The 27,298-nt window shown below is 38.2% G+C and overlaps 1 protein-coding gene and 1 long non-coding RNA gene across 5 annotated transcripts in view; one reads left to right on the forward strand and one right to left on the reverse strand.

The window, feature by feature from the left end:
* Nucleotides 1-22,228, reverse strand: part of Zfhx4 (zinc finger homeobox 4) — a 187,640-nt gene extending 165,412 nt beyond the window's left edge. For 2 of the 4 annotated variants that reach the window (XM_058570721.1, XM_046468237.2), the window contains exon 1: nt 21,889-22,228. The gene's annotated coding sequence lies outside the window, so the exon portion shown is untranslated. Of the gene's footprint in view, nt 1-19,540; nt 19,927-20,436; nt 20,579-21,888 lie in introns of those variants that run through there. The other 2 variants (XM_046468236.2, XM_058570720.1) reach the window with 2 other exon arrangements.
* LOC124109567 (uncharacterized) lies at nt 20,235-21,204 on the forward strand. The gene is made up of 3 exons (XR_006857021.2): nt 20,235-20,416; nt 20,553-20,679; nt 21,014-21,204. It is a non-coding gene; the product is annotated as an uncharacterized LOC124109567 (long non-coding RNA).
* Nucleotides 22,229-27,298: the final 5,070 nt, after the last annotated feature.

Consider the following 27,298-nt stretch of genomic DNA (forward strand, 5'->3'; position numbering starts at 1 on the left):
CTTTTCTTTACCAGGCAGTGACTAGAAGGGGAGAAGAGTTTGGGAGGGAAACCAACAAATAAAGGGACCTTAAAATTAGAAATATTACAGTCAGAGGCAGCACAGACCAAACTCTTCTCTGGTTTTCATTTTGCCAGTAAATCAGCTTACTACAAATCTTCCCTGTGCAAAAGCTCTCAGCAGGTATCTGGCTGGCCCTGATTAAGCACCAATCACAATTCTTCCCCACACTTCAGTCACCTCAATGGGCAACAGAACAGAAATTAATATTTACTGCAACCAGTGCCATCATCCTGGGGGACAATCGCATTTGCTCGGTTTTGTTTTTCTGTTTCGTTTTTTTCTTTGTCTTGGTGATGGCTGTTGTTGTTTACTATACAGTGAACACCATTTCAAATACCATTTTGATATTATCAATCCTGGTGAACTGACCACCCCTCAATCACTGTCCCAATCAACAATTCCCCTGGCTTCACAAAGCATGCACAAGCACTCCTGATGAAAATCCCACAACCTTTTATCTTTTATTTTTAAGGTATTGTTTTGTTTTTGTTTTCGAAAATATGTATCTTAGACTATAAACTCCCTTTGTTGAGGACTAGATGCACTCAATAAAACCATGTCAGTTTCTGGCAGCAGGGTAAAGTGTCAGGGGAAACTTAGTCATAAGTCTGTTAAAGGTGTATTCTGTGTGTGTTTGTGTGTGTGCTATGTGTGGTATATACATGTGCGTGCAAACTTCAGCTACAGTCATAGAAGCTTGATTAGAGCCTAAGCTTCTCTGATTCCCTGCAGATCTCTGAGTTTGCAGAATGATGGCACTGTACACAACAGCTGAGTGGTCTGAAACTTTACTGTTTACTTTTGGCCTATGATATAGGTGCTATCTTGATTTTATGAAACCGATAAGCAAATCTTAAAATCTAAGGCACTCATAACTTCAAGGCCTTAATTTAAAAGAACCATCACTTTCACATATCCTAGACAAGTTCTGAAATAAGAAAGGTTGCTGTTGCTATGTTACATTGCATATTGTATTGGTTATGATAGAGGTGAACTCTCTCAGCCTGAATGCTCCTCCCACCACTGTACTCCAGCAGAGTCTTCACAGTGGCAAAGAGAGTTAGGAAGAAAACAAGCAAAATGTTGGGATCATTGATATTACTAAGGGTTTTAGAAATTCCTTTCACAAAGCTCTTTTAGAAGGAAGACATCATTGAAGGTCACTGACATATTAAGTATGAAGAATAGCTTATTAATGTTCCCTTTACTGTAATCAAATCTAATCTTGTCAGCTAAATCAGAGAGGAAGTGATCAGTTTAGAATACATCAAAAGATCTGCATAGATTGAAAATGAAATAAAAATCCATTTTGGTATCTGAGATGGTTAAAATGACATTCTAATTGCTCATGAATCAAATATCACAAAGCTTAGTGTGTAATTTTAATCATTGATGAGCTCCAGGTTAATTATCCTCATGGCATGCATGCAGCTTTTAAGCCCCTCTGAAATAATCTGATAACCATAAGCATGAAAACTTAATAATCTTCTAATTAGTCCACAAACATTAATGTTTACCTTTACATTTACCAATTCTGCACAATGTATACATTTGAAGGAAGCCAAAATGACTAAAATATAACCCCCAGCTGAAAGAAATGAAAAAGTCAGGAAAAGACTAGAGATCTGGAGCGAAAGCAGGGTGCTAAATACTGAATTAATGATGCTAGATTAAAATGTAAAGTCTCAGAACCCAGAGAACTTTCCCCAATGATAAGATAATCAACTAGTCTTAGTATCTAGGTGGAAGAAGATTCACCTTAGCTATATGAATGAGAAAATCTCTCAAACGCTTTGTAAAGGAGTTTCTAAGATATATTTATAATTATATGAATTCCATTTCATCTTCATCCATACTAGAGTTTTCAGCCCACAAAAACACCTGATAGAACTATTATATACATTCTGAACACACCTGAAATGAGTTGTAGATAATGTGCAGTAAGTAATTTTGGCCCCAAACCAAATGGACTCTACAATGTATTATCTCAATATATATCTATATAAAATAGATACTTTATATTTTACCTTAAAAGAACTAGAAATAACTTTCAAATAAGTAAAACTATTTCATATGAAAAAAATATATCTCTATAAAAACTATGTTAAAGAATCCATTCCAGGTCAAAGCAATTTGGTAGGATATATTATGTTATAATATTCCCATACAATTTTACACAAAATTGCCCATCAATTTCTTCTCAAGTTACATATGAATCAGAAACTAAGTCAAATACATAAGTCTTTTAAACAATTAAGTTTACATTTCATTCAAAGCCAACAATTACAAAACTATTTAGATAGTAATACAGTACCTGAGTCTTAAATTTTTTCTGTTACTATTAATTATATCCATAGCAATGTTTTTCAGAGATGGAATCACTTTAGCTCATGCAATTAATAAGTCATTTAGATCAGTATGTACAGTGACACTAAATGTGATGCTAACTGATTTTATAGTTATCAATGTCAGATGAGATTTCTCTTTTATCAATGTGATCCACTGAGGAAACTTATGCAAAAGTTTTATAAAGTCTCAGTATGAAGACCATGAAGATAACCATGTAACTTAAACCATTAGAATTCATTCCAAAAAGTCTGTGTAACCATTTAAGCTGGTTTCTATTTAGTCTTCACCTATTTCTTGTCTCAACTGCCAAACATTGTATTTTCAAATATCACTAAAATCCTCAAGAACTTTCAAAGAGAAAACCTAATATAATTTTAAAACTAAATTCAGAGCAATACATACCTGCTGGTCTGCTTAGAATGTGTGTACACATTTTTTGGTATTCTTGGTAATTCACAAGATCAGTGACTTTGATCATGTCAAATCCCTCTTTCGGAAATAATGGACAATATTCAGGAAAAAAAAAAATACTTTCTTTTTTTTTTTTTTTTTTGGCTCCTTCTGCTTGGCTTTCGTCTGCAGTCACTGCTTCCTAAACTCTGCTCTGCTAAGTGACCAAACCCACCTACAAGGAGCCAAGCTAATGAAAGGGGGTGCTTTCTGAACAATAGAGGAATTCCTTTGCATTCAGCAAGCAGAGTTCCCATTAGAACCCAAAATCAGAGAGGCCAGTTTTACCTCTGTTTTTTAATTGAGATTGTCCCAGCACTCCTCTACGGTCCAGTGAGACAGTGTTTGTGAAATGATTAAAAAGAACGTGATCTGATCAAGAGGACAGAATAATGGGAAAGGAATGCTAGGATAGCCACTCTGCTAAGGGCTGGGAAAGGAGACCAATGCACTCCTTAGCCTATTGTTTTTATTTTCATCTGCTCTTTAGTCACCTCCTGACACTGCGAGTCTTTACTCAATTTTAAACAAGTTAAAAGTTGTCCACTTATGAGAGAATTTAGTAACAAGTTGCAAATAAAAAAAAAGAAAATAAATAAAAATCCTTGAATTATATCAAGTTTCCAAAAGGTCATCACTGTCTCTGCTGTGGCCTTTTCCCCATTCCAAATCCTCTATCAATATGTCATAGTGAGTTAGGCAAAGACAAAAGAGAGGCGCAGTGTGAAAACGGCACATATATCTAATCCTGACAAAGCAATGAATAGACCTTCACAAGTATAATTATACTTGTTTATTTGTTGCCACGTACAGAGAACTGATGAAAAAAATCCATCAAAGTGGTATTATGCAGACACCAAGAGCTTCTTTTCTTCGGTTGCTAAAGCCACATTGAGGCTTAAATTCCTTATTGTTAAATTCAGAAGAAAGAAAAAAAAAAGATTTTTGGCTGGACTTTTTTTTTTCTTTTTCTTTTTTTTTTTTTTTTTTTTTTGCATCAGTTGCTGACAGATCCTTTGTTTACCAGTCTGTATTAGTTCACACGGCTACCTCATTTTTACCCATGCTGGAATTCATAATTATAAACCACTGTACAGAAGCTTTTAAAAGGGTGTGGTGTGCTGACCAAGAGAAGAAGGTAGTGAAATTGTACTTTTCTCACAGTCTCTCTTTTGATAGATCAAAACACAGGTGAAGTACCTGTGTGGAAGCACCGATTACGTCAGAATGTATCTTTGATCTCAACCTTTAGAGGTGGTTTTCTTTAAGCAGGCTTTCTCTGCAATTTGCTTATTTTAGTAGATGTTTAGTATTTCATAAAAGATTGCATAACTTCTTTCCCATTGCAGTATTAAAAACATTAGCAAGAAGGAAGGCAAATACAAGGATGTCAAAGGATTGAGATTTTTAAGTAAAAAGGTTTCAAACCCAACTATTAAGGAACCATTATGTTTCAATAGACACTAAATCAAATAACTTAACAAAAGCACATTTTTAGAGGTGGGAAGGGGAGCCAAGCAAGCTTTTTTTCTTGCAGGATAGAAATATATCAAAGTAAATGCAATCTGCATAGTTAATGTTTGTGAGCTTTACAATTTAAAACAGAAAAGCTGTAATTTTTCTTTGCTGGCAATCTGGAAACACTCTGGAGTTAATTACAGCTGATTCGGAGTGAACCACACAAACAAAGACCAGTCTATGTCCAGACAATTATACTGCATTAACCAGCTTAGAGCTTCCTGCTGATGTTTCAGGGCTCTTCTGTTACACCCTTCTACCTTCCCAGCACGAGAGAAAATGCTTCTGCAAGTAGGAATTAATGAAGAGAACTGCAAAAGAATGTGTGACGACCTCTCCTGACACGGCAAAAAACTTTCCACCCATGTCATGACAAAGGGGAGAAGGTAATTAAGTTTGAATAGAAGGATGTAACCAAATATATTCAGCATTTAAAACAAGCACATTTTTAAGAAGGGAAAGTTTACAAAGACAAATATGAGTGTGCGAGTCACTAAGTCATTTTCCCGTTTCCCTCTCATTTTTCTCATTAAAATCTAAATTAGCTATTCAATGCAGATTTGTTTTCTTCTCTATAAATAGGGCCCTTGTGGTTGATGCAAGGTCTTCTTCTCCCACTTTGATTCTTTTTCTTTCTTTCTCTCATCCTACCCTCATTTTTCTCTCATTCTCACATCACTAAACCTATATGGACTTTGTATGACAATTACATAGCTTTAAACATATGTGTTGCAGAACTGAAGAGGAAAGGTAAACTTTACCAATGAGGCCAATAGCTCTTAATTTGATTAGTCATGGGAAATAGGAATTTCACTCAGTTTTCTTTAAAACTTTAATCAAACTCCAGCTACTTTCCTTAGAGAGGAATCAATAATCACTCTTTAACCAAATTACACCATTATATGACTCATTTTATTTGTTTCCTTCAGGAAATTTTCATAATCAGTGGGCAAGATTGTCCCAATACTGGAGCTATTGCTGTAAACAAACTTTGGTGCTTTTAACTGATCTAGTTGATTTCTAATTTTCATATTCATTCTAATTGAAAATGAATAGTTTGCATTGGTGTGAGACAAGGACATGAACTGTAATTATTTTCAGTGCCTCTTTCTGATTCTTTCCTTGATACTGTTTTGCTAGTATTCCAGCTGACATTGGGGCTTTCTAGTGATTGCTTCATTAAAGGGTAAGGATGTCCTAATCAGCTAAAGTATTACTAGAAAGCTGTTGTTTGCCAATATTGTGAGAATATACTGACTTTTTTTTTGTTCCTAAAGAAGAAAGAGGTACCTCTAAATGCCAGTGACCTAGCCATACTTAAGAATTAATCATCTCCTCTATGCAAAGTAGGATTATTGTTAAGTGACTATATGATTTCTTACTTTTTTGTCCCTAAATAAATACAAATTTATAAATCAACCAGGTATTATGTTTAAAATACATACAAGTACACTCCTTAAAAATACTAAAAGGTTGCATATATTACCCTCAATTTTATAAGCATCTCAGTAATGGATAGAATCTCTTTCTCAGACCTCTGTCTTTTAATCCCTATCATATTTGAAACTTCCAGAGTATAATACTGATAAACATGAAGCTTTAACATGAAACTCTTTACTTTCCTTGGAAAAAACATGGACTACGTCAATAATTTTTGGAAATTTATAAATAACCATTTCCATATGTTTATTTTGCTATTCTCTAAAATATAATTGACTAATCTCACTGAAAAGCACAACAGTCGGGGTGTTTAGTTGACAATGCTTTTAAATCACCACATAGGATCATTTAAAAATTAAGTTTAATTGGTTTTATTAAGGTATATGTAATGACAATATTTGGTTTAAAAAAGACTTACTAGATTAGCGAAAGCCCTTTCACACACATATTTATCTCATATACAGTGTGATGACAATGTATTCTAATATTCATTTGTATTTTTCCTTCTTTGTCTATACATACGTAAAACTGATCATTGAACTCCTGTTAATAGTATATTTAAAAGAGAAAACAATTGCATAATTCTTTATCTTTCATCATTCCAATGAATGTGCTCTCATAAACAATATAACAATAAGTATAACAGTGTAAGTACATTTTAAAAACATCATTCCTTGCAGGCTAAAACTACCATAATTATCTTCATAAAACTAATCACAGGTCAGGTATTCCAGCAAACATTCCTATTCCCTGAGCAATGATTGCTATGCTGTTACATGATTTCAAATAGTTTTAATGAAGAAAGCTATATTCATAATTCTTTAAATCACTACCAAGTGCCTCTTACTATATAATACTCTTGGAGTCTACCAAATACAAGTCTCTTTTTATATTCCATGTAAATATTTTAAATTACTTTATATTAAAAACCACATTAGGACTAGCATAATAGGGAACATAAGTGGAATGCCAAGTTTTCTTCTGGATGAAATATTGGCAAATTTATGTTTGATCACTAAGATTAGTTGGTTATTTTATTTCTATTAGGAAGGGCCTTTTGTTTTGGGGTTTGTTGTTGTTGTTGTTGTTGCTGTTGTTTCTTTTTTTCTTTTCTCTTACTTTTTTTTTCTTTTTTGAAGTGAAAGTTAATTTGACTGCTGCCCATCAGTGAAGTGAGCAATTCAGTAATTAACTTTTGTGTTTTAAATGTATGAACTTTAATTAGATTTCATTATAAACAAACAAACGTCAACCATAATTATAAGCTCCTTGGTTTACCCACATATTATCCCTTTTCAAACAAACTTGATGTCAGACAAATTAAAATCAAGCAGCCAGCAATTTTGAGTTGAATTTTACATGATCTGCTGGTAACCTGATTACTTTAACTTCAATATCATTACAGGAAAAGTATTTCAGGAAAAATAATTACAAGAATTCCAACAGGAGACAAGCTTAATTGTATTGATTCAAAAGATGCATGTTCAGAGGAACCATGTTGAAGGAATAATGTTATCTCAAATCTACAGTTTCTATTAAAATGAAATTGTCCAGCATGAAAGAAGCAATTTAAGATTAGTGTCTGCAGAACTAGAGATACTAAACTAACTAAATAATTATCTGGGCCCAATTATCTTATACTTTAAGTAGCAAAATATCAGTGTGAAGCAACTACAAGGCATGAGGTTTGCAGGTTTATTTACTGACTGGTGTATCTATTAGGGCCAAGAACAAGTGGAGCTGTCAGGACATAATGAAGGTAAATGATTAGTTAGCACCAAGGCTGAACTCTTCTTCAATGCAATAAGAGTTAATTAAAGTTTACCACCAAACATCAACCAAAGCAGGATGTTGATCAGGTTTCAGCATTAAGTGCAAACAGACAATGGTTGGCAGCAATTAGTGCAGCTATCAAATGACATGCAATGATAATTATACATTTAAAACAGCTAAAGAGCTGGGGGAAAAAACTAATCAGCCTCTTTGATGACAAATACTCAAAGGGCAGGAAACAGGTATCAGATTATTTCACTTTAACACTGTAAATCAATAGAATTAAACAAGAAAAGGTTGTATGGGTACACTATCTGAAAGAGAACAGTTAACTGGACCCAAAATGAAATAAATCTGTTGTCATTGGTCTATCAAAGATAAGGACTTCTGTAACTAAAGAAAATAAGTTACTTTTCAATTAAAGTTTCAGAATGAGCTCTGTGTAAAGAAAGTTTAGCTTCCAGGTTTTGTGTAAACTCAACAATGTAGCAAGTATTTCACTTAATTATTGTTATTTACATGAAGTATTAACTTCCAGTCTACTATCCTGTCAACACTGCTTTACACCTGAATGTTATCTTTGTGTCTTCAAATATTATCTCCCTGAAAAGTTTTTAGATAGAAGATTGAAATTCTTTTAATGAAAACACTTAAAACTTAACAGATATTATTACATGTGTTCCCTTGATGCCATTCAAACCTGTAACTTCAATCTTGCTGAAATCAGTGGTCCTTCTTAACACATACTCCTTAAAATAGTTTTAATTAAATCAACTCATTCTTTTCCATAGTTTCTGGACTGCAGCCTAGAGTACGTCTTCAGAAATCTGCCCATCCTCATGACCCCACCTCCCCATTTTCCCAACTAATTCTGTTATGCTAAGGATTTGTACACAGTGTTGGCTAATCCCAATATTTCCCTGGAGCTAAATCTAAGCTATGGCCAACTCCCAGCACAAAAATGTCTCTCTCAAAAAGCCCTTTCGCCCCTTCAGCACTCATACACTCATTGGTCTTGACATTTTCACTTCAGCCATGACAAATGAGCTGATGACTCTGATGTGATTGCAGGGGAGGATGGCTTTATCTAAAGATATATCATTAACTCTCATCACCATCTCCTAATATGGCTCTTCTGGGTTTGTGCAATGTGTTGTAAAAATTTGAGGAAAAAAAAATTTTTTTTCTTGTAAATATATGCACTATACATAATAAGAAAACACCTCCATCAAAAAGAGCAATGAAGCCTGAGTGAACAAGATTGGGCATGGGGGGTGGGGGTGGGGTGTAACACTAACATTAACTAAATGTTGCTCTGGGGATTTAAGTAACTCCACTCAACCTCTGCCCCAGTGCACACCAGCCGGCTGACTGTCTCTCTGAAAGGTCCTCTCCTCTTGTTCCCCTCAACATGGGCGGCTAGAGCAGAGCATAATTTGCAAAGTGACACAAATGAAGTTTCTCAGATAAACATAGCTAATCAATCAGCAAGCCAGCCAATTTCTTTGTTTCTGCCCCAGTGTAGTACCTATTTTGTCTCAGACCCTTAATTTGCTATGTTATTAAGTCTCGATTTTCTTTAGCGTAGGGACACATTGTCAAAAACAATTTTACTCTGAGATCATAGTACTCTTCATTTAGAAATAAACAATATTTTCTGACTATTATGAAAAGTCAAACTCTTCAAGCTCTTAGAAAAGGAAGCCTTTTCATTTAGCATAAATATCACAACCTTCAGGTTAAGTCAGAACCCAAGTTCCAGTTGCATAGTTCTTGTTATGTACACTATGGAGTTTACAGAGTAGATCCTTGTTATAACCTCTTCTCTCCATTCATCTGAGGACACACAGCCAATCAGAGTCAACTCTCGCAAAACAGACCGCGAGAAAGGAGGTCAGGCTTTGAGGTAAAGTGCTATTCACTCTTGGACCATGCAAGGAGCTCTTTATTCCTGTTCTTATTGGCATCAGTCCCCCTTCCTAGAGCAAGAACAAAGCCAAGTGCTCGTGTGAGGTTTATGAATAAATCAGAGGTGAGCCACTTTAAGTGCTGCCCATGATTTCCTTGTTGACAGTGAGCACTTAAACAGGCTTCTATGACCAGCAACTTCTGGCAAACCATAACGATTCCTAATCTGCACCCTGCTTCATTTCAAGAACTAAATGACCCACCCCAATTTTTCCTGCAAGTTTTCACCTTCCAGGCAATTTTTGTCTATCTCTAACAACTAAGCTTTACAATCCCAGAGCAGAGCACTCAGTCATCATAGGAACTAGAGCATCTTAAAGAGGAAAAGAAAAAAGAAAAACAAAAAACTTCCTTGGCTTGGAAAAATGCCACAAATTAAAAAAAAATAATTAATTTCCTAGCAGAAAAAAATAATTCTCATGTTAATAGAATAGAATTTTTTTAATACAGGAGAAGCTAAGCCAAGTAAGGTAATATATATATATGTATATATATATATGTATATATATATATATATATATATATGTAATTCACTAAAGAGAACACATGCATACACATACACAATCTCATCAGCTGCATCCTATACTTATGTGATGCTTCCCAGGAATTTCTATGAGCTTCACTTTCCTTATCAGTTAAACAAGGAGATTGGGTTATATCCCTTCTGACTGCAACAATCTGTGGTTCTAATATAAAAACCCATTTAGATTGCACTAGAAGATAGTTTTCTCCATGGAATTTTCCAAGACAGGCCCAGCTGTTTTTAAAGTTGTATATTTCTTTTCAGAAACAAGATTTCAAGAGAAAAGGCAGATTCCAGTAGTATAACAGACTGCCATTTTCTATGTATGTTTTTAATTATTATTCATTCAACAGATATTTATTGAGCACCATGGGGTTGCCAATAATATATTCATCACTGTCAATACAGATGTGGTGCTGCCCTCGTGGAGGCTGAAATTTATTTAAAGAAACTCTTAAATATCATGAAAAATGCTAAAATAATAATTTTTCTTTCAGTGAAAGATTTCCTTATCCTGATCAGTATTCAATAAATGCTTAGACTTAACAAAATATGCCTCAAATGAACTATCAAATTCAGGCCCTCTTATAATGATTAGAACATAAATCATGCACACATTTTAATTTTTAAGAAACATTTAAACAAATATTATGAACCAAACGTATATAGATACTAAGAAATAATCAAATACAAAATTGGAAAATTACAATCCAAATATACTTATATTTCCCTTATAAAATCTAAAAAATAATTATGTGTATAAATGTATATCTAACATGTATAACAAGGGGGAAATTATTAAGAATAAAAAGAGTTTAAAACCATAACAGAAACAGATATCAGTTTCTAGATGATCCAAAAAATTAGCATTTATATAATTATTAACTCTTATGAATCTTACTATGGTTAAACCTGGGTAGTCCCCTATTGAATAATGCATTATTATAAAAAATATAAAGGATGCCAGGTGAAGACTCATAATGTGGCCATAAAATTTCCCAAGAAAATTTAAGAGTTCTATAGCGATTACTGGATTTTTAATAGCTGTATTTCTTTCTAGGTTGGTATAAATTTTGGTCAATAGGGCATTTTCTAATGGTATCTATATTCCTTTCATGGCATATCAAAGTATCTTAATACCAAGTACATATAAAGGTGTTTCTACGACATCTAATCCAGTTTTGGAAAATCCTCTAATTCAAAGGCTTTTAAGCAGACTAGGTCAACTGTACGGCTGAAATAAGTATTGTGGTCTCTTCTATTATTGTATTTAATGGACAGTCTGTACTCCTGAGTTCATGTGAATAGACCAAGGTCTAAATTATTTAAAAACTATTTCTGTCCTAATTTGCTTCTTAGAAAAATGAAGACCCAGAAATGCATTAAATATCTAGAAGCCCTTGGAACCCAACCAACTTGTGATGATGGAGTAGCAAATAATGATGTGGGAGGACTACTAACCTAGATGCCATCTACGTACCTGTCAATGAAAAAACAATATGAGAAGAAGGCCTACCTCGATTTCCTATCTGGTAGACATATTCACTGCCTAATTCCTGTCTCTTTCTCTTGGGAGAGAAAGGGCACTGCTACTCAACCCATCTATTTAGGTATGCTTGATCAAAACCTCATTGGCTGAACATTACATTAAAACCAACTCTGAAAGAAAGAAAGAAAGAGAGAGAGAGAAAGAAAGGAAAAGAAATGAAGGAAACAAAGGACTGGATATCAGGTCCTATCATATTCACTTATTTAACATTCACAGCACCTTAGTCTTATGTAATTTCTTTCAACTTTGAGATATAGGTGGGGAAACCGAGGCTCAGAAAGATTAAATAACTGGATAAGATCACCCATTATAGGAATTAAACTCAACTGTTTTATAGTTCTAACACAATTCCTGTTGGTCATTTCATTACCACCCTCCCCCCACTAAAAAAAAATGAAGTTAAAGATGATTTACAAATTTCTACAATTTAAGTTTAAATAAATAAACTCATTTAAAAAGAAAAAGGAATCCAAAATAAACAGAATCAAAGGTATGCCTGGCCTTAACTGTCATTCTTTCTGTACACTATGCAGGCTTTAAAACATCACAACCTTGTCTTCATTTACTTTCCTTACACAGAACGGAAACTTTGTTCTTGTTCACACCATGTTCATGATTATTAAAAATACATTTTAAGTCACTGAGATCATCAGTAATTTTATGAATCATAGTTTCTTTTTGGCCATTCAAAGCACCTAATGTAACCTCCTAGTTACCATAAAAATATGTTGAGCAGTCGCAGTGATAAGAGATCATCCAGATATCACTTGGTTTCTCTCAGTAACAGAGAACTCACTCTCAGAGGAGTCAGTATCATTCATAAACAACCACTGCTCAATTTGCTTTGCTTCTCTTCGTGATTCCATCAGTTTCATATTCATGCAACAAATCCTTTCCCAAACAGTCAATATGCTTGAGTGACCATTGGTACCTGAGTGACAATATTTGAGTTCTCACATTTTCACATCACCCCTACTCTGGTTAGTAAGTCAATTATTACTTCTCCTGAACTCAATATCCCATATTTTAAAATAAGCTGACTCTAAGGCAGTTCTTAGGCTCTAGCATTTTGATAGCTTCTGGTTGTCTTTCCATCCTACCCACTCTTTTCTGTTGAGATTACATTGGCCAATTCTTAGAAAATGAAAGCAATTTAATCTATGGAGGGAAATTTTCAGATTACCACTATGAAAGTATCTAAGCAGGACAGAGTCACCAATATGCAAAGAAGGTAGATGTGTATGTGTGTGTGTATGAGAACAGGAGTGTTAGGGAAGATGAAACAGAATGGTATCTACTGAACCAAAAGAGATGATCCACTCTTATTCTCAACTCATAGGCTCAGGAAGGCTTAAGAATGAATTGCATCATTACTAAGTTAAGAGAAGTCATATTAGAAAAGTATTGCCAGTTTAATGAAGAAAAATGTAAACCTAACAATGATTGGGCTTCTTCAACTTATTCTTCCAAACAGGCAAATTTTAAGATTCTCTAAAAACATGTCTCTTGCAAAGTTTCCTTCTGTTTCTATTTTAGAAGTACAACCAGGTGGCATACACCAGCTCACATGTTCTTATATTTTAACATTATTACAACTATGGGTTTCCTTTCTTCTTTACAATGAAGGAAAATAATTTTATGGACAGTTATAAAATGCATATTTTAACCCCAAAGTCAATTTTCCTTGGTTATAATGATTTAGATATGAGGAAATATTTGCTGAATGCTTTCTGTTTTTATAGCTAGAATACAGTGGAACCTATAAATTTTGTTTTTAGAGGTATGTGCTTTGTGTACCATGTAGTAATTATCATCTGAGAACTATTGTATCCCCAGGACAGGCAAACTTTAGAAATGATTTGTCATCTGATATATAATGCTGGTGTATGCACCCCTGCACTGGAAACACCTACTTGGGACTTGCTTGGACCATCCTCAAATTCTTAAAATTTTACTTGTCTTTTTAAAAAATCTCTATAATGTTAAAGTAGCTAATTTATTTGAGATGCTGCTTGTCAAATGACTTTAACGTCAATGCCATTTTTTCAAAGTTGAGTGTGTACATACAAAAACGCCTCAAAATGGCAAATATTTTATTTCACAGACAAATCTTTAAAAGAGTAGGAGAGTAGAGAGCAGCCATTCCTGAGCTGAGGATTATACGACAAATGGGAAACCATATCAAACTTTCAAGGAAACTTGTGAAGCTTAGAAACCAGGGAATTAGCAGAATATCAACTCCAGCCAGATCACAAAGGGGCACAATCCTTATGCAAGAAAATAATGCCACTGAGCCCTCATTAAAAGCCCATTTTGTCCTTAGCCATCAAAGACTTCGAGTGCACTGAGGTCTTGGTTATATCGTCAGGGATAACTAAAACAAGTGCCAAGAGAAATTGTGCACTTTTAGTTCTCACATGTGTCCATCTGTTCACATATAAACATATATTCTGCTTTCTGTCTGATTACTAAAATCTTGATATCGGAATACCCTGGGCTTTTGCCCATTTCCTAAGAATGCAGACATCACATAAGCGACTATTAGCCCATGTGTGATCCACTTCCATGGTGGCTGGAAAACTGCCAGTTACAACACATGGTGCTTGGTTAACAATGTCTTAAAATATAAATGAATTTATTTTTAAAATTAACACATTCTTCTTATGGAAACACCTTAATAAGACCTTATTCATGTAAAAGAATAGCCTCCATGTGGATTTTTTTTTGTTCTTTTAAGACTTTTTTCAAGCATATCATAAAGTAAACCATAAAAGTTTCTGAAACAATCCAGAATTTCTTGACAAATTTTAAAAAGAACTCCAGTAAAGAATTTTGGTGACTATATAACAAAGATCAAACAGTTTTTCCTTTACAATATGCTATACTCGAGAGGCAACCCTTACATTTTAATTTACGTGAAAAACACTTCTGATTTCCCAAGTTTCCATATAGCCATATATAACAGTACCTCAGCATCTGAACCACCAAAGTGATGAGGCAGATGGAAGTTCTACAACCTGAGGACAAACCAGCTAGGTTAATAACTGGAGAAATCTCTCAGCCCTGCTCTGGGCAGTCTTCAATGGATCATGTTGTGGTGACCTCAAACCGGAAAGAGCCTGTTTAAAATGTATACATAAAAATAATTATCTACACTGCAATGATTTACATATATACAAAGGAACTGATTCCCACCTTTGAAAGTGTCTTAACACTTTTGGCATTTTAACTGCCCTAATTATGGTTGTAGAAACATCATTAAGAGCCCTGATCACATTGTCAACTGATAACCAGTTACAGCCTTAACTAGTGACAAGGGAAAACTGTACAGCAAATGTTTTCAAGAGTGAACACACAGTACTTAGACCTTTGAAAAAATACTTCCTAAAGACAAAATATACACTACATCGACAAAGAAACATGATGAATGTATTCAGAAGTTTATGAATCCAATCCTAAGAAAATAACTCTATCCTCTTCTGCTATTCCCTCCCAGGCACAAAAGCTGATAGACCACTTAAAACAATCAACATTGCCAAAATTCAGAGTATACAACTCTTTCCACGTGAAGTGTTCCCCCACTTACATTGGATGGGGAAAAATAAAGCACACTATATGTTCCACTGTCAAATGAATTAAATATTCATGCCATACTACTGGCCTCTTCTAAAATAACTGTTTTTTGCCAGCAAAGCGCTGGGAATTCTTGATACTCAATAGTCAATATTTGGGTAGCCTGGCATGTTTCTGAAAACTCTTCTACATACAAATGTCTGTTGATCATTCTCTAGCTGCACTATTGTCATACATATTACTTCCCAATGATGATGGAAACTCAGGGCATCTCATAAAGTTGCTGAAATCTGAGCCACTGCTTGTTTTCTCAAGTCTTGGACAAACATAACTTTAGAGAGAGCACAGCAGAGACATAAGAAAGAGACGCCTGCATTTTCATCTTCCTTTCATCTTAGTCATTCGGTCAGCCATTCAGGACCCTATTCAACAGAGCTTTTCATTATGCAAAAAAATGCTAATCCTTTTCCGATGCTTTCACACTTGTATAAACCCCCATTCCTTCAACTGAAAAGCAATTATATCAGTTTACCTTTCTGTCAAAAACAGGATTAATATTCCAATAACAGAATATCCTTTCTTTTCCTATCTTTTTGCTTTAGGAAACTAGAGATTATTAGTAGAGGCATTCTTAGAACAAGAATCCATTATTTTAAATATGATTATGTTAACCAATAGGTGGAAAGGGGAGAAGAAGAAGATGAAAAAGAATAAAAGTCCTTCAGTTGCTGCAGAAACTCTTTTCTGTGACAGAACTGACCTTCCCTTTATAGATGCCCAAAGAGAATGAGACTCACTCTGGTCTATTAATCAGAAACAAATTATGAAAGAATGTAGCTGGACTGGTTGACACTATCCCGTCTTGGGAGACTCAGTAACAGCCTAGTAACAATGTCCTCTTCATGGGTAATGAACAGCCATGACAAATGGGGCAGAGAAACTATTTATTTGCATATGCAAATTACCACACAAGGGAAACATGTACAAACAAGTGTCATTGTAAGGTGGATTAGGCAAACAACGCTTTCTTTTTAGGACATTCTGCAGCCCAGAACATTAGTCAGCACAATTAAACCAGTCTCCATGGAGACTAATGAAATTTCACCATGGTATGAGTTAAATTAGATAGCTAGTTATGTGTTTCCACAATCCAACTTGAAATCCATTATTGTTTCAGAACAATACAGCAATTGTGCCTAGCTGATCTTTGCCAGCTCAACAAGCTCCTAAGTTGACAATTTGCATATGTTAATATAATTAAGCACTAATTACATGAAACTTGTACATATTCACATGCACTTTCCCTGGGCGCTTCTCAGTTTGAACCTTGGCCAAGTCTTTAACCCTTAGAATGGTCTTACATGGGGGGAAAAAAAGACAACCCTCTGCCTGTGGGTACAGCCTGTAGGCAGACACAGAAAGGCTCTTCATTTATAAACACAAAGCTTAACCTGGCTTCTCATATTTCTAGCAACAATGACAGAAAATATTTTGTGAGTGTACTAGGGACCAGGGATAAGGAAAATGAAGAGGGGGGATGGATTAGTCTTTAAAGGCTCAGAACAAGTATCTTCTCAAAGGAAGGCAATCACATTCATTTCAAGAAAATGTGAAGAATTTGTTCTCATTGACATTGTCGAACCTTGGGAAATGAAAATGGTTTGACAACAGAAAAATAGCAAGTAGAAAAGGGAAAAGGAGTCAGCAGCACCTAATGAGCTTTACATAAATATATGCAGAGGCAATTAAGCAATGTTAATTACTATGACAGCAGTTAATTGAATATAATTAGATATTTTAAGCCACTGAATAAAGCATAGTTAAGATTAATTTTATTGAGATTAATTGTAAATAAGGATAGATTAACTCTGTGTTTTGACAGGCATAAAAAGTAGTTCTGCAAATTAAGCAGGAGCATGGCCACCAGTCCAAAAATCATATATTATTTTAATGTCACACCTCAGAATCATCTCCTCAATAAACATGACTTTTCAAACCCAAACAGACAGGAATCTTGAAGAAAAACAAACAGCTTGCAGAGATTAAAGAGCCTTTTGTCCTTTTTCATGTGCATTTCTTTTAACAGACTAAATTAAGCGAGTCTGGTGTACGTTTTTTAGGAAGGAACATTTCACACTGAATGGAAAAAATGTTCTATCACATATGAAATTCTTGCAGCTGTGCGGAACTTGGTCCAGATGGTTTAAGACTATAAAACACGACCAAATGATAGACGGTAGGCCTTCCCAAGATTATGTGATAAAGTCACAATCTTTTATTTTGAGCCCCCCCTTATTTCTGCTTTGTATTATTTCCAATCAAATCACATACTTTCTTTTATAATTGTGTTTCTCCTAGAGCGTAAAAAGAAGCATTGTCCCTACTAAGTGCTAGAAACTAAATGTAAAAAAGAGAATTGAAGAAGGCCTCATTTAACAGATATCAGCCAAGTCACTCAGCCACAAAATGCAATGATGGCTATGACAACAATGTATGCAAATGACACCACTTGATTATTACTCTCACAAACAATGGTTTCTAAAAATACTCCTTAGGAATATGTTGCCAAATGAAAATCCCCCACCAATACTTTCACACCAAGCTAATTCATGCATACTCTATAAGAAAATTAACACAGTCCTCAAGAATGCTGAACAAATCACTAATAAGAAAGGAGCTTCAATTGATTTTGAAATAAATCAATAGGTGATTAACATAATATTTTTAAAGCAGCAGAATATATATGTATTACACAAACATATATATTATATTTTCAATACCTTTTAGCTCTTAATCGAACAAGGGCTTTACACTATTGAGCCTGGCTCTACACTGCCTCACAACTTCTTTAGGATGCCTTTAGTGTCTATAACGAAAATCCTAAAATGGTCTGTGAAACAAGACTACGACAAGCCATTCTGCAGTGAAAGATTTTAAATCATCCGGCCTCTTCTAATAGACTTGAGACTTATTGAGGTAGAAACCATAAAAAATGAAGAAGGGAAATTTAATCCCTGAAATATTGATTTGCACATTAATATCATATAGGCAGAGGGCAATTTGGCTTCGTGGAAATGACACATTGTCGACCCTTGGTGAAGTCAGAGCCAATCTAACTGCTGAACATGTCTGAATCTCAAGAGTTATTAAGGGCTTCCCTTCTTGCCTTTATGACTTTTCTTCAGCCTACCAATGCAATCTTAAATGTATTATCTTTAAGAAATAATTGTAAAACCTCAGGGGTTTTCCAGTTAATGGAAGGGAGGCCAAACCACATCAGATTCTGAAATGCAACATTAAACCCTTGCAATCAACAAAACCACCTCAATTCTCATCCATCCAGTGCAGGATCTAATATTGTTATTAGAGATAATCAAATTTCATTGTGTAAATTTAGGCTCATGGTCGGAATGGAAGCAGTAAATTCTGCAATATTAAACAGCAATTTTCTAGCCTCTATGTTTTCCTTTGCTGGTCTGCAGCATCTTCTAAAATAATCCAAGTAGCTCAAAATTAATGAACAGATTGGGGCTCATCTACTAAAAACTGCAAAAGATTACAATAGAACTGAACATGCTTGTCTCATTTTTAACTTTAAGTGGCAACTTTCACTTCATAGACCCACAGCTCCCTATCTCTATCTAACCCCACAGTTGGTGCTATTGCTTTGACTTACACAGCTGGTTTACCTGACCTTTCTTTGTTCCTTGGGTACATTTCACTTTTCAGATTTATGGTATTTCCCCCATATTTCATTGACCCTATCTTCATTGCTATAAAAAATGAAAACACTTGAATATGAGTTAACTATTTTTAATACAAAAGCAGCCAGCTATTAAATAAACACACAGTGATGTTCTCCCCAGTTTATGCCATAAATATTAAAAACATTTAAAAATAACTGTATAAACCTTATGATCCCAAGCCAGGTGCAAAAGGTTAAAACAGCTGGCTAGCCATCTTTTATTTTTGTGTGCCTTCCTGCTGATTGAAACCTCAAACCTTGAAAACTATCAAATATTCCCTTAAGGATTTTTTTTTTTTAAGGATGAGGAAGGAAAAAAGAAAACCTTCATTCTTTTTAATATGCTTCTCAGTGGAGAAGAAAACTCTAAAACACAGTCAAAGAGGTAGTGAAATAATCCCGAATATCTCCTGTTTTATTTAGACCCATCCTTTCCAACAATTTCTATATACAATTGTTTTTATTCTTCAGTTAGAAAAGAGGAAAGAGCAAAAAGAAAGAAAGAAACAAAAGTCTGAGCTTGCTCTGTCAGTTTTGCCAGTAAATATAAAGTAAAACAAGTGTTGATGGCACCGAGAGTGTTACATACCCGGGCTGTGTTTTTGCATTGCTCTCAATGGAAGCGATCGATGCCCGTGTCACTGTCGCGTCCCAATCGCAGCCAAGTCTCAGCTTTAATCTAAGCAACACCCGAAAAGGCAGCGGCAGCCGCAGCCTCTCCCTCACTGTTCCATCCATCCACCCAACTAAAAATATAATACTACATATGAGCTTTAACCACTCCACGTTTATAGGGATCAAGCCACTGAAAATCCAGGAGAACACAATAAAAAAAAAAAAAAACCCTCCTGTCTCTTGTCTCTCTCTCTCCTCTCCCTCTCTCTCTTCCTCTCTCCTCTCTCTGTCTCTCCTTTTGCCATCTACATGATCCTTGATTAAACATGGAACAGAGTTAATAAAAAAGGGGGGGGGGAGGACTCAAGGAGAGGAAATGCAACTGTCAGAAATCGGGACGGCCAGATTTCCTGGTGAACCTGCCTCTGTCTGAGTCAGTGTCAATCCACCATCTTCAGCCACTGAACTTGTCTTTGGGTTTTTGTTTGGTTTTGATTGGGGGGGGGGGTTGTTGTTGTGTGTGTGTTTTTTTTTTGGAAGGGGGGAGGGGAAAGGCAAGGTGGGGGCGGAGGTGTAGGGGGGAGAGGGGAGAATGTGTGTGTGTGTGTCTGTGAGCGTGTGTTGAGTGTGAGTGTGTCCGTGTGTGTGTAGGGGTCGGGGTGGGGGGGGGTCCGTGTTTGCGATCTGAACCTTTGGTACCTACAAGGAGGGTGTCTCACGGAACGTAGCTAAAACCTCACCAGAACCGCGCGGAAGTGAGGAGTCCCGGCCAAAGGCGCTCGCTGGAGCCTTCTTTCTGGGCCGGACCCCAACCCAAGCGGCCGAACGGAGCCCCCCGCCCGGATCGCAGGTAACAAAAGAAATACAAACCAGTACACCGTCTTCTGGGGGAAGGGGGACAGGATGGGAAACCTTCTGTAACTTGGTCATCGGCAGAGAAACTTTATACAATTCCATGAGAAATTTTATTATTTTTTTTCCGACAGAAAAAAAGCAGAAAGAATAGGGTGGGGGTGTAGAAGTAGAAAAAGGCGAGACTCGGCGCATTCCAGCCCCTCTTCTTTTAGCTGCTGCAGCCGGAAGGCGCGCTTGATGCCGGCAGAAGCGAAGGAGGTGAAGTTCATTTGTAGACATGGAACCCTTTGGGGGGGGGGCGGGGGAGCCCAGGGAATGAATCAGTTCTCACAGCCCCTTAATACACACACACACACACACACACACACACACACACACACTCGCGCGCTCTCTTTCTCGCACATGCACCCCTTGCCCTTTGCCAAAAAAAAGAAAGGAAAAGATTCTTAATCCCAAACCGCGAGCGTCTACCCTTTGGTCTAACGCACGCCCAGCGACGAACTCGCCCCTAGCGAGCTGCCGCAGCTTGCCGGGCCCCCAGCCCCGAGGCCGGGCGATCCCGCCTCCTAACGGACCTGCCTTCCGTTTGCAGGCGTCCGCACAGCCTAGAGCAACCCTCCGCGGAGCCAGCCGCCTCCTGCTCCAGCGGGCGGGTGTCTACCTGCAGCCTCTGCCCTAGCCCTAGCGCCTACCCCAGCTCCTTGGAACCCTCTGTCCAGTGCAGACGAATCCCAGGGCCTCCGTCAGCCCCGAGCATTAAGCGCCTTTCGGGCAACTTGAGAAGAGGGGGGGTGGGCGGGTAAAAGAAGGAAGAAAAAAAAGAGGCTGAATAAGGAACGGGAGAGGGTAAATTAGAGAGAGAAGGGGGAAAGAGAGGCTTCAATCCCCACCAACCAACATCCAAACTTTCGGAGGATGGGAGTAGAGGAAGAGTCATTCCGATTGAGGTGAAGGGGCATGGGGCAAGCGGGGATCCCGGGCAGTACCCGCGCGGTTGTGGAGCTGACAGCTTCCCCAAGCCACCAGAATGCCCCAAGCTCACGGTGAAGGCAGATAGCGAAAAGACAGGAAAAAGGAGAGAAAACTGCTCGGCCAAACGTGGATAATCTGCCACTTAATCCAAAAGTTAAATCCCGAAAAATCATCCCCCCCCCAAAAAAAAAAGTGGAAAATCAGGTCCCTTAGTGCCCCTTCCCTCCCTCGGCAGAGAAAATCCTTGAGCCAAGTAAAGGGGGAAAAGGGATAGAAAAGGGGGGCAGAGCGGAAGAGATGGTCGGGATGAGGGGATGTGTGCGAGAGCAAGCAAGAGCAAGCGAGCTAGGGGCAGAGAGGGAGAGAGGCGGAGAGGGAGAGGGAGAGAGAGGGAGCGAAATATCAAAGATTGTGCAAGATCAGGCTGGAAAGATAATCGATACTCGACCTAAATTTAACACAAACTACTCAATAAAAGTTAAAGAAAAAACTTACTTTCCATTTCCCCTGCAGTTCCTACTCGATCTTCGCCTCTTTTTTGTTTTGCTTTTATTTTACTTACAGCTGATCACATCCAAGTAAAACGAGAGGGTTCATTAAAAAAAATAAAAATAAAATAAAAAAATAATCCTCGAACTTTATTGGGTGAAAATAAAAACGCTGGAGCAGAAAGTGGGGGGCATGGAGCGGTCCTCGGGGGTCCGGGAGGAGTTAAAGCATGTGCCGACCGCGGTCTCGCTGTTTGGTTGTGAAGGGGTTGGGAAAAGGAGGAAAGGAAATGAAAATCCGATATGTCTTTATTCTGCTAATTATTATCGTTTTAGCCCTGTTTAAAAAAATGGCTGATTAAGTTGAGTGCGCATGTCTTTGTGTGTCTATTCCCGATATGCACTCTGGGAATGAGAGAGGAGAGCGAGGGAGAGGGAGAGGGAGAGGGGGGAGAGAGAGGTGTAATTAGTGAGGTGATCAACATTCCCCAGACTGCAAATGACGCGCAGCCGGGACTCAGAGCAGCCCCGGAGCCTCGCGACTTCCAAGGCTCTGAGCGCTGCGGCTGGAGCCCGGGACAAGGCGACCGTGGAAAGGGCAAGGGATGGGGACCTCCGGGGCTCGCACCCCACGCGCCCCTACGCGCAACTCCCAAACTTCATTACACACACACCACCACCACCACCACCACCACCACCACACCAAGGAGAGAGGAATATAAAACAAATACTGCCTAAGCAATACCCTTTAACCATTTGAGATTTTTTTTTTTTAATTTTAATAAGGCAAAGTAATTACTATCCGACCACAGATTTGTTTACTAGGGAGCTTTAAGCAGAAATATGAGTTAGGGTAATGAAGAGCTTTTCTCTGCCTAGTTTATTCAACTACGCACATGAACGCACTTTAATGGCGAAATGCAGGGGCCTAAGCAAATATGCAGATGTATGTAAATAAAGGGTGCCTGGCTGTGTGCAAACACCGCTCAGCCCAGTCTATTTCAAAGGAAGAATTGCACTCTGGATCCGCAGGCATTCTATTTAAACACGTCTCTTCGCTTTCATACGCAGGAGAGAAAACCCAGGGCAAGGGAGATGGAAGTGGTTAGTTTAGTCAAAGTAAACTTCCAAATGAGAATAAGTGATGGTTGCAAGGGTGATACTAGGGGTACAGTTCTAGCCTTTATGTAATATTCTTGAATATTTTATCAGAATTGCATAAGTTCAATGTAATAGCTTTAAGAAGACTTAGGGAAAAAAAACCTTTCATCTTTCGAGTCTGTTGAGTTATCTTTCTTGAAGCACATTATGATGAATTTTAAAACCCCACTACAGATCTCATTAGAATGAAATATACTTGGTATTTTCTGGTGCAAAATTTAAGGTGGCTGATTCTCATTTGAAAATCTAATTATCTCTTTCCAATATTACAGATGTGAATATGAGTGACACTTTCATTAAAAGATAATTAACTAAAACTCGGAATAGGCGTACTTTTAAATACCCCCTACTGTATATGGTGTGTGTGTGTATGCGTGTATGTGTGTATATATAGGTGTATGTTTTGCTACTCAGTGTCTTGATACACCATTCACTACACCAGAGGTCACAAGTAGGCACCATTTATGTAATATTTCAAAAATAAGAATTGTAGAAAGAAGGAAAGAGTAACAAATCAAATGAGCTGAAAACAGGAAATACTTGCAATGTCCAGCTTCCTGGACAGGTGAGGCATCAGCTCCTTTTGAGTTGACAGGCCTTTGAAATTCTGGATTGCCAGGATCTGCTTCAAAACCTTGTCTTAGGCCTTAAGTGACAAATCTACCAAATACCAACAGAACGGTTTATGGCACAAATACTTGGAACTACAGAGACTGCAAACATGTATTTTTCTGGGCCTAAAAATCTTGATTTATCAGTGGACATTTAAAAAAACCTAGGACTGATGAAAATGGATTAAAAACCAATCAAAACACCTGGAGGATAAAAGCATAGTCCTCAAAAGAGCAGACCTAGGCCCAGATCAGGAGAACTGGTTGCCTTCAGCAACTGGCTAAGGTTACAATGAAAGTCCAGAGGCTTGGAACATAGAATAAAACGTAGATATGGTCTTTATTAAGAGAAAAAAGCAAATCACCACCTTAGGAATCTGGAGTTGGTGTATGTAGCAGTGTTTCAGAAACCAGGGCTACTAAACATTAACAGAAAGAAAATTATCTACCTCTCCAAAGACTCCATTCCATTTCAAACTTCTTTGGGAAAAAATTTCCTCAAAGTGGAAGGTTTTCAAAAATTTTTAAAGTTACTTGGTTTACAGCTCCACCTTTATAGAGCAACTGTGTCACCAATTTGCTAGCAGTATCTGATTGCACCTCAGTGGGGTTTATCCATGTGCCTTAAAAAACATACATGTACACAGGGGTAAAATTTAAATTCTCTGTAACTTGCAAGTGAAAAAGGTGTTTATGTAGCGTTACTGTTTACTGAAAAACACCCCAGAGAGCAAACATTCTGGCTTTAAAAAAAAAAACTATTTGAGGTGTGTGCATAGGGAAGGGGGCTGGGGGCTTTTAAAGAGACTGAGGGGAAATGAAGGCAGGGAAACTTTCAGGTTCAAATCAGAAAAGATCAAGCCCTTTGCTGGAGAGGGCTCAGTGTACAAGCTCACTGATGGAAAAACCATTTCCTGTGATTGCAGACGGGTAAATGTGTATGATGAAGGAAACACCTGAGAACAATAAGTCTGTTTCAGACTCAGGTGAAGAAAGGGGTCTATTTCTGCCACGGAAGAATAGGGAAATGATGATCATTTCGTTTTCAAGTTATTTCTTTGCCTTCTTCTCCCTGAAGCATCATCAATAATATTAATGTCATTAATGTCAAAACAACAAACGTCAAATCAGGAAAATCATTTTAAAAATTTGGTGGCTATTTCTTCTCTAGATCTCCCATCTTTCCTTGGAAAATAGAATTTGTGTGTGTGTGTGTGTGTCTATGTGTGTGTGTGTGTGTGTACGTGTGTGTGTTTCTCGGGTTGAGGAAAGCAGTTATTGAATTCTAAGTAAGAAAACAAAAGAAAAGAGGATTTTGTGAGTGGGGTGCCCACTTTTGTAATCCCTTCTGCTACAGAGTATTCCCTTTCTAACGTGTGTGTGTGTGTGTGTGTGTGTGTGTGTGTTGTTTTTAATCATCTCTCTCTCTTCCCCCATCATCTTCTTTCACCTCTTTCCTAAGAAGAGAGGCTGGGGGTGAGGGTCGGGGGTTAATGGGCTAAGGGGAAGGGGCAGAGAGGGACTAGTGCAGAGTCAAGAGTTTCCTCCAGGGCTTGGCCTCGGAGCGCGCCCGCGCGCCGAGGGCTGCTGGGGAGCAGCGCCCGCAGGTCTGTGCGGGGTGGGCCGCCAGGCGCTGTGCGCGGCGCCGCAGGCAGGGGCGCGGCGAGGCGGGCGAGCCCGAGCTCAGCCCGAGGGCTGCTCCGGGGCGCGGCCGCGATCCGCGCAGCTCGGCTTGGCTGCGTCTTTGCGCCACGGCCCCCTGCGCCCTCCTTTTCGGTCCCTCGCGCCAGGAAAAGCAGCTGGTGCTCACGGGTCTCTGCGGACCCCTTGCCGTCCACCTTTGACCCAGTCTCCCAACCCACTCCCCCCCTCCCTCCTCCATTCCGCCGTCCCTAAACTCTGCACGAACCCGCCGCAGCCCTCACGGAACGCTGGCTGCCTTTTATTTCAAAGTGAAACAAGCAGAGGGTTCCCCGCCGCACGGAGAACTTTCCCTACACCCTCTTCTGCACTTTCCAAAGCGACCCCAGCCGAGCCAAGTCCACTCCAGAGCACTCGGACACTGACACTGAGCGCCGAGTTGGTGGAGAACCAAAACGAGCTACCAGGTGGTTAGGTGTTGAGTGGTGGAGGCAAGGAGTGATTAACATTGGGACAAAAGGTAATTTCCACTTCTAGACTTTTTCATTAGCGCCTTTTATTTCCCAAATCTACACCGAAGACACTCCGGGCATCAGAGTCTATCTAGTGAGTTTTCAGCGGTCTGTTCTTCCCTACCTCTGCCCTCCTCCTCCCCATTTCACTAATTAATACCCTACCTGCTTCCCCAGGTCCTTTCAGCTCAAAACCAACTCTAGCCCCAGGGGAAAAGGTTCCCAGTCTTTTGACCGCGCTTCCGGGTCAATAGATGAGCTCAGTTTGAAACGAGGTATTACAAGATTTCAGTGTTAGGAACCCTTTATGTCACCCCAGACACTTTCAGATCCTCAGCCCCCCTCTTCCTTTCCTTTTTGTTGGGTCTTCTCCACCCAGGGGCTATTTAACAAAGGAGTGTGTTAACTAACATTTTTGTTTAACTCAGCAACTCCTTCCAAAACACACTTAAACCTGGAATCAATGACTGTCATGTGTGCGTGTGTGTGTGTGTGTGTTGTGTGTGTGTGTGTGTGGACAGTGGGGGTGGGGGCGGTGAAGAGGGAGAGAGTGTTAGAGTTGGCTTTGGGGGTGATGTATGTTAGGGAGAGATATGAAGTTGAGTGTGGATGGAAAAGTGCAGGGCTTGTTTGAGAACATGTCACAAATACATTATATTTACAATGAAATAATTCAAGAGATAATGGTATGTGTATATGTGTGTGGTGGAAGAAGCAAATCTCATTACTATGAACAAAGTGTATTTTTTTGAGCAATAACAAAAGGGGGGATTTATAATATGACATAACATGGAGAATTGACACTCTCTTTGATGGTGAAAGTGAGCTAAAGGAAATGAAATTCAAAAAGGGAGAGACAGTTTGTGTGTATGTATGGATGTAGTATTTGTGGGCAGTTAAATCCATCCCTGAGTCCCTCCCCTCCTCCAGCCTTGCTCTTATCTCCTTCATAGTCGTCTTCTTTTTTAATCATAAAATACCATCCTCCTGGTATGGAAGGATGTCTGTCCTTCCATATCCATGTGCATTTCTCTCTTCTTAAAAGTCCATTTTTGGCTTTTACCATGAAGTAAATCTATTTAAGACCCCCCCCCATGGGGGTATCATTATGTAAAGTTAGACACAGGTAAAGAAAGGAATGGGGAAAGAGGGAGGAGTTATACAGGGTGTAAGGAAGGAAGAATTAAGGGAGAGCAGAGAGAGAAAGAGAAGTCAAGACGCCCTCTGGCCTTTTTGAGGTCAGAGCTCAGACAGTGCTGTGACCTCTTTTCCCTCTAGGCAACCAGTCCAGTGTTTATAAACAAAATCAGGCAGGACTCTCCTCAAACAATAGCAGTTCACTAACTTGACAAGCACTTTCACAGCTCTTATGCAAATTATGAGGACCCCTTCATCACCATCCTGCTCTCTCATATACACATTCACACAGCTCAAACCCAGGATCATAAGGACACCCCCCTCAAACATACATAGATACATTTCCAGAAGAGTA

This window comes from Marmota monax, unplaced genomic scaffold, assembly GCF_021218885.2.
Source record: "Marmota monax isolate L192 unplaced genomic scaffold, Marmota_monax_Labrador192_F-V1.1 WCK01_AAM20220418_F8-fsc00115, whole genome shotgun sequence".
In the NCBI taxonomy this organism is placed as follows: domain Eukaryota; kingdom Metazoa; phylum Chordata; class Mammalia; order Rodentia; family Sciuridae; genus Marmota; species Marmota monax.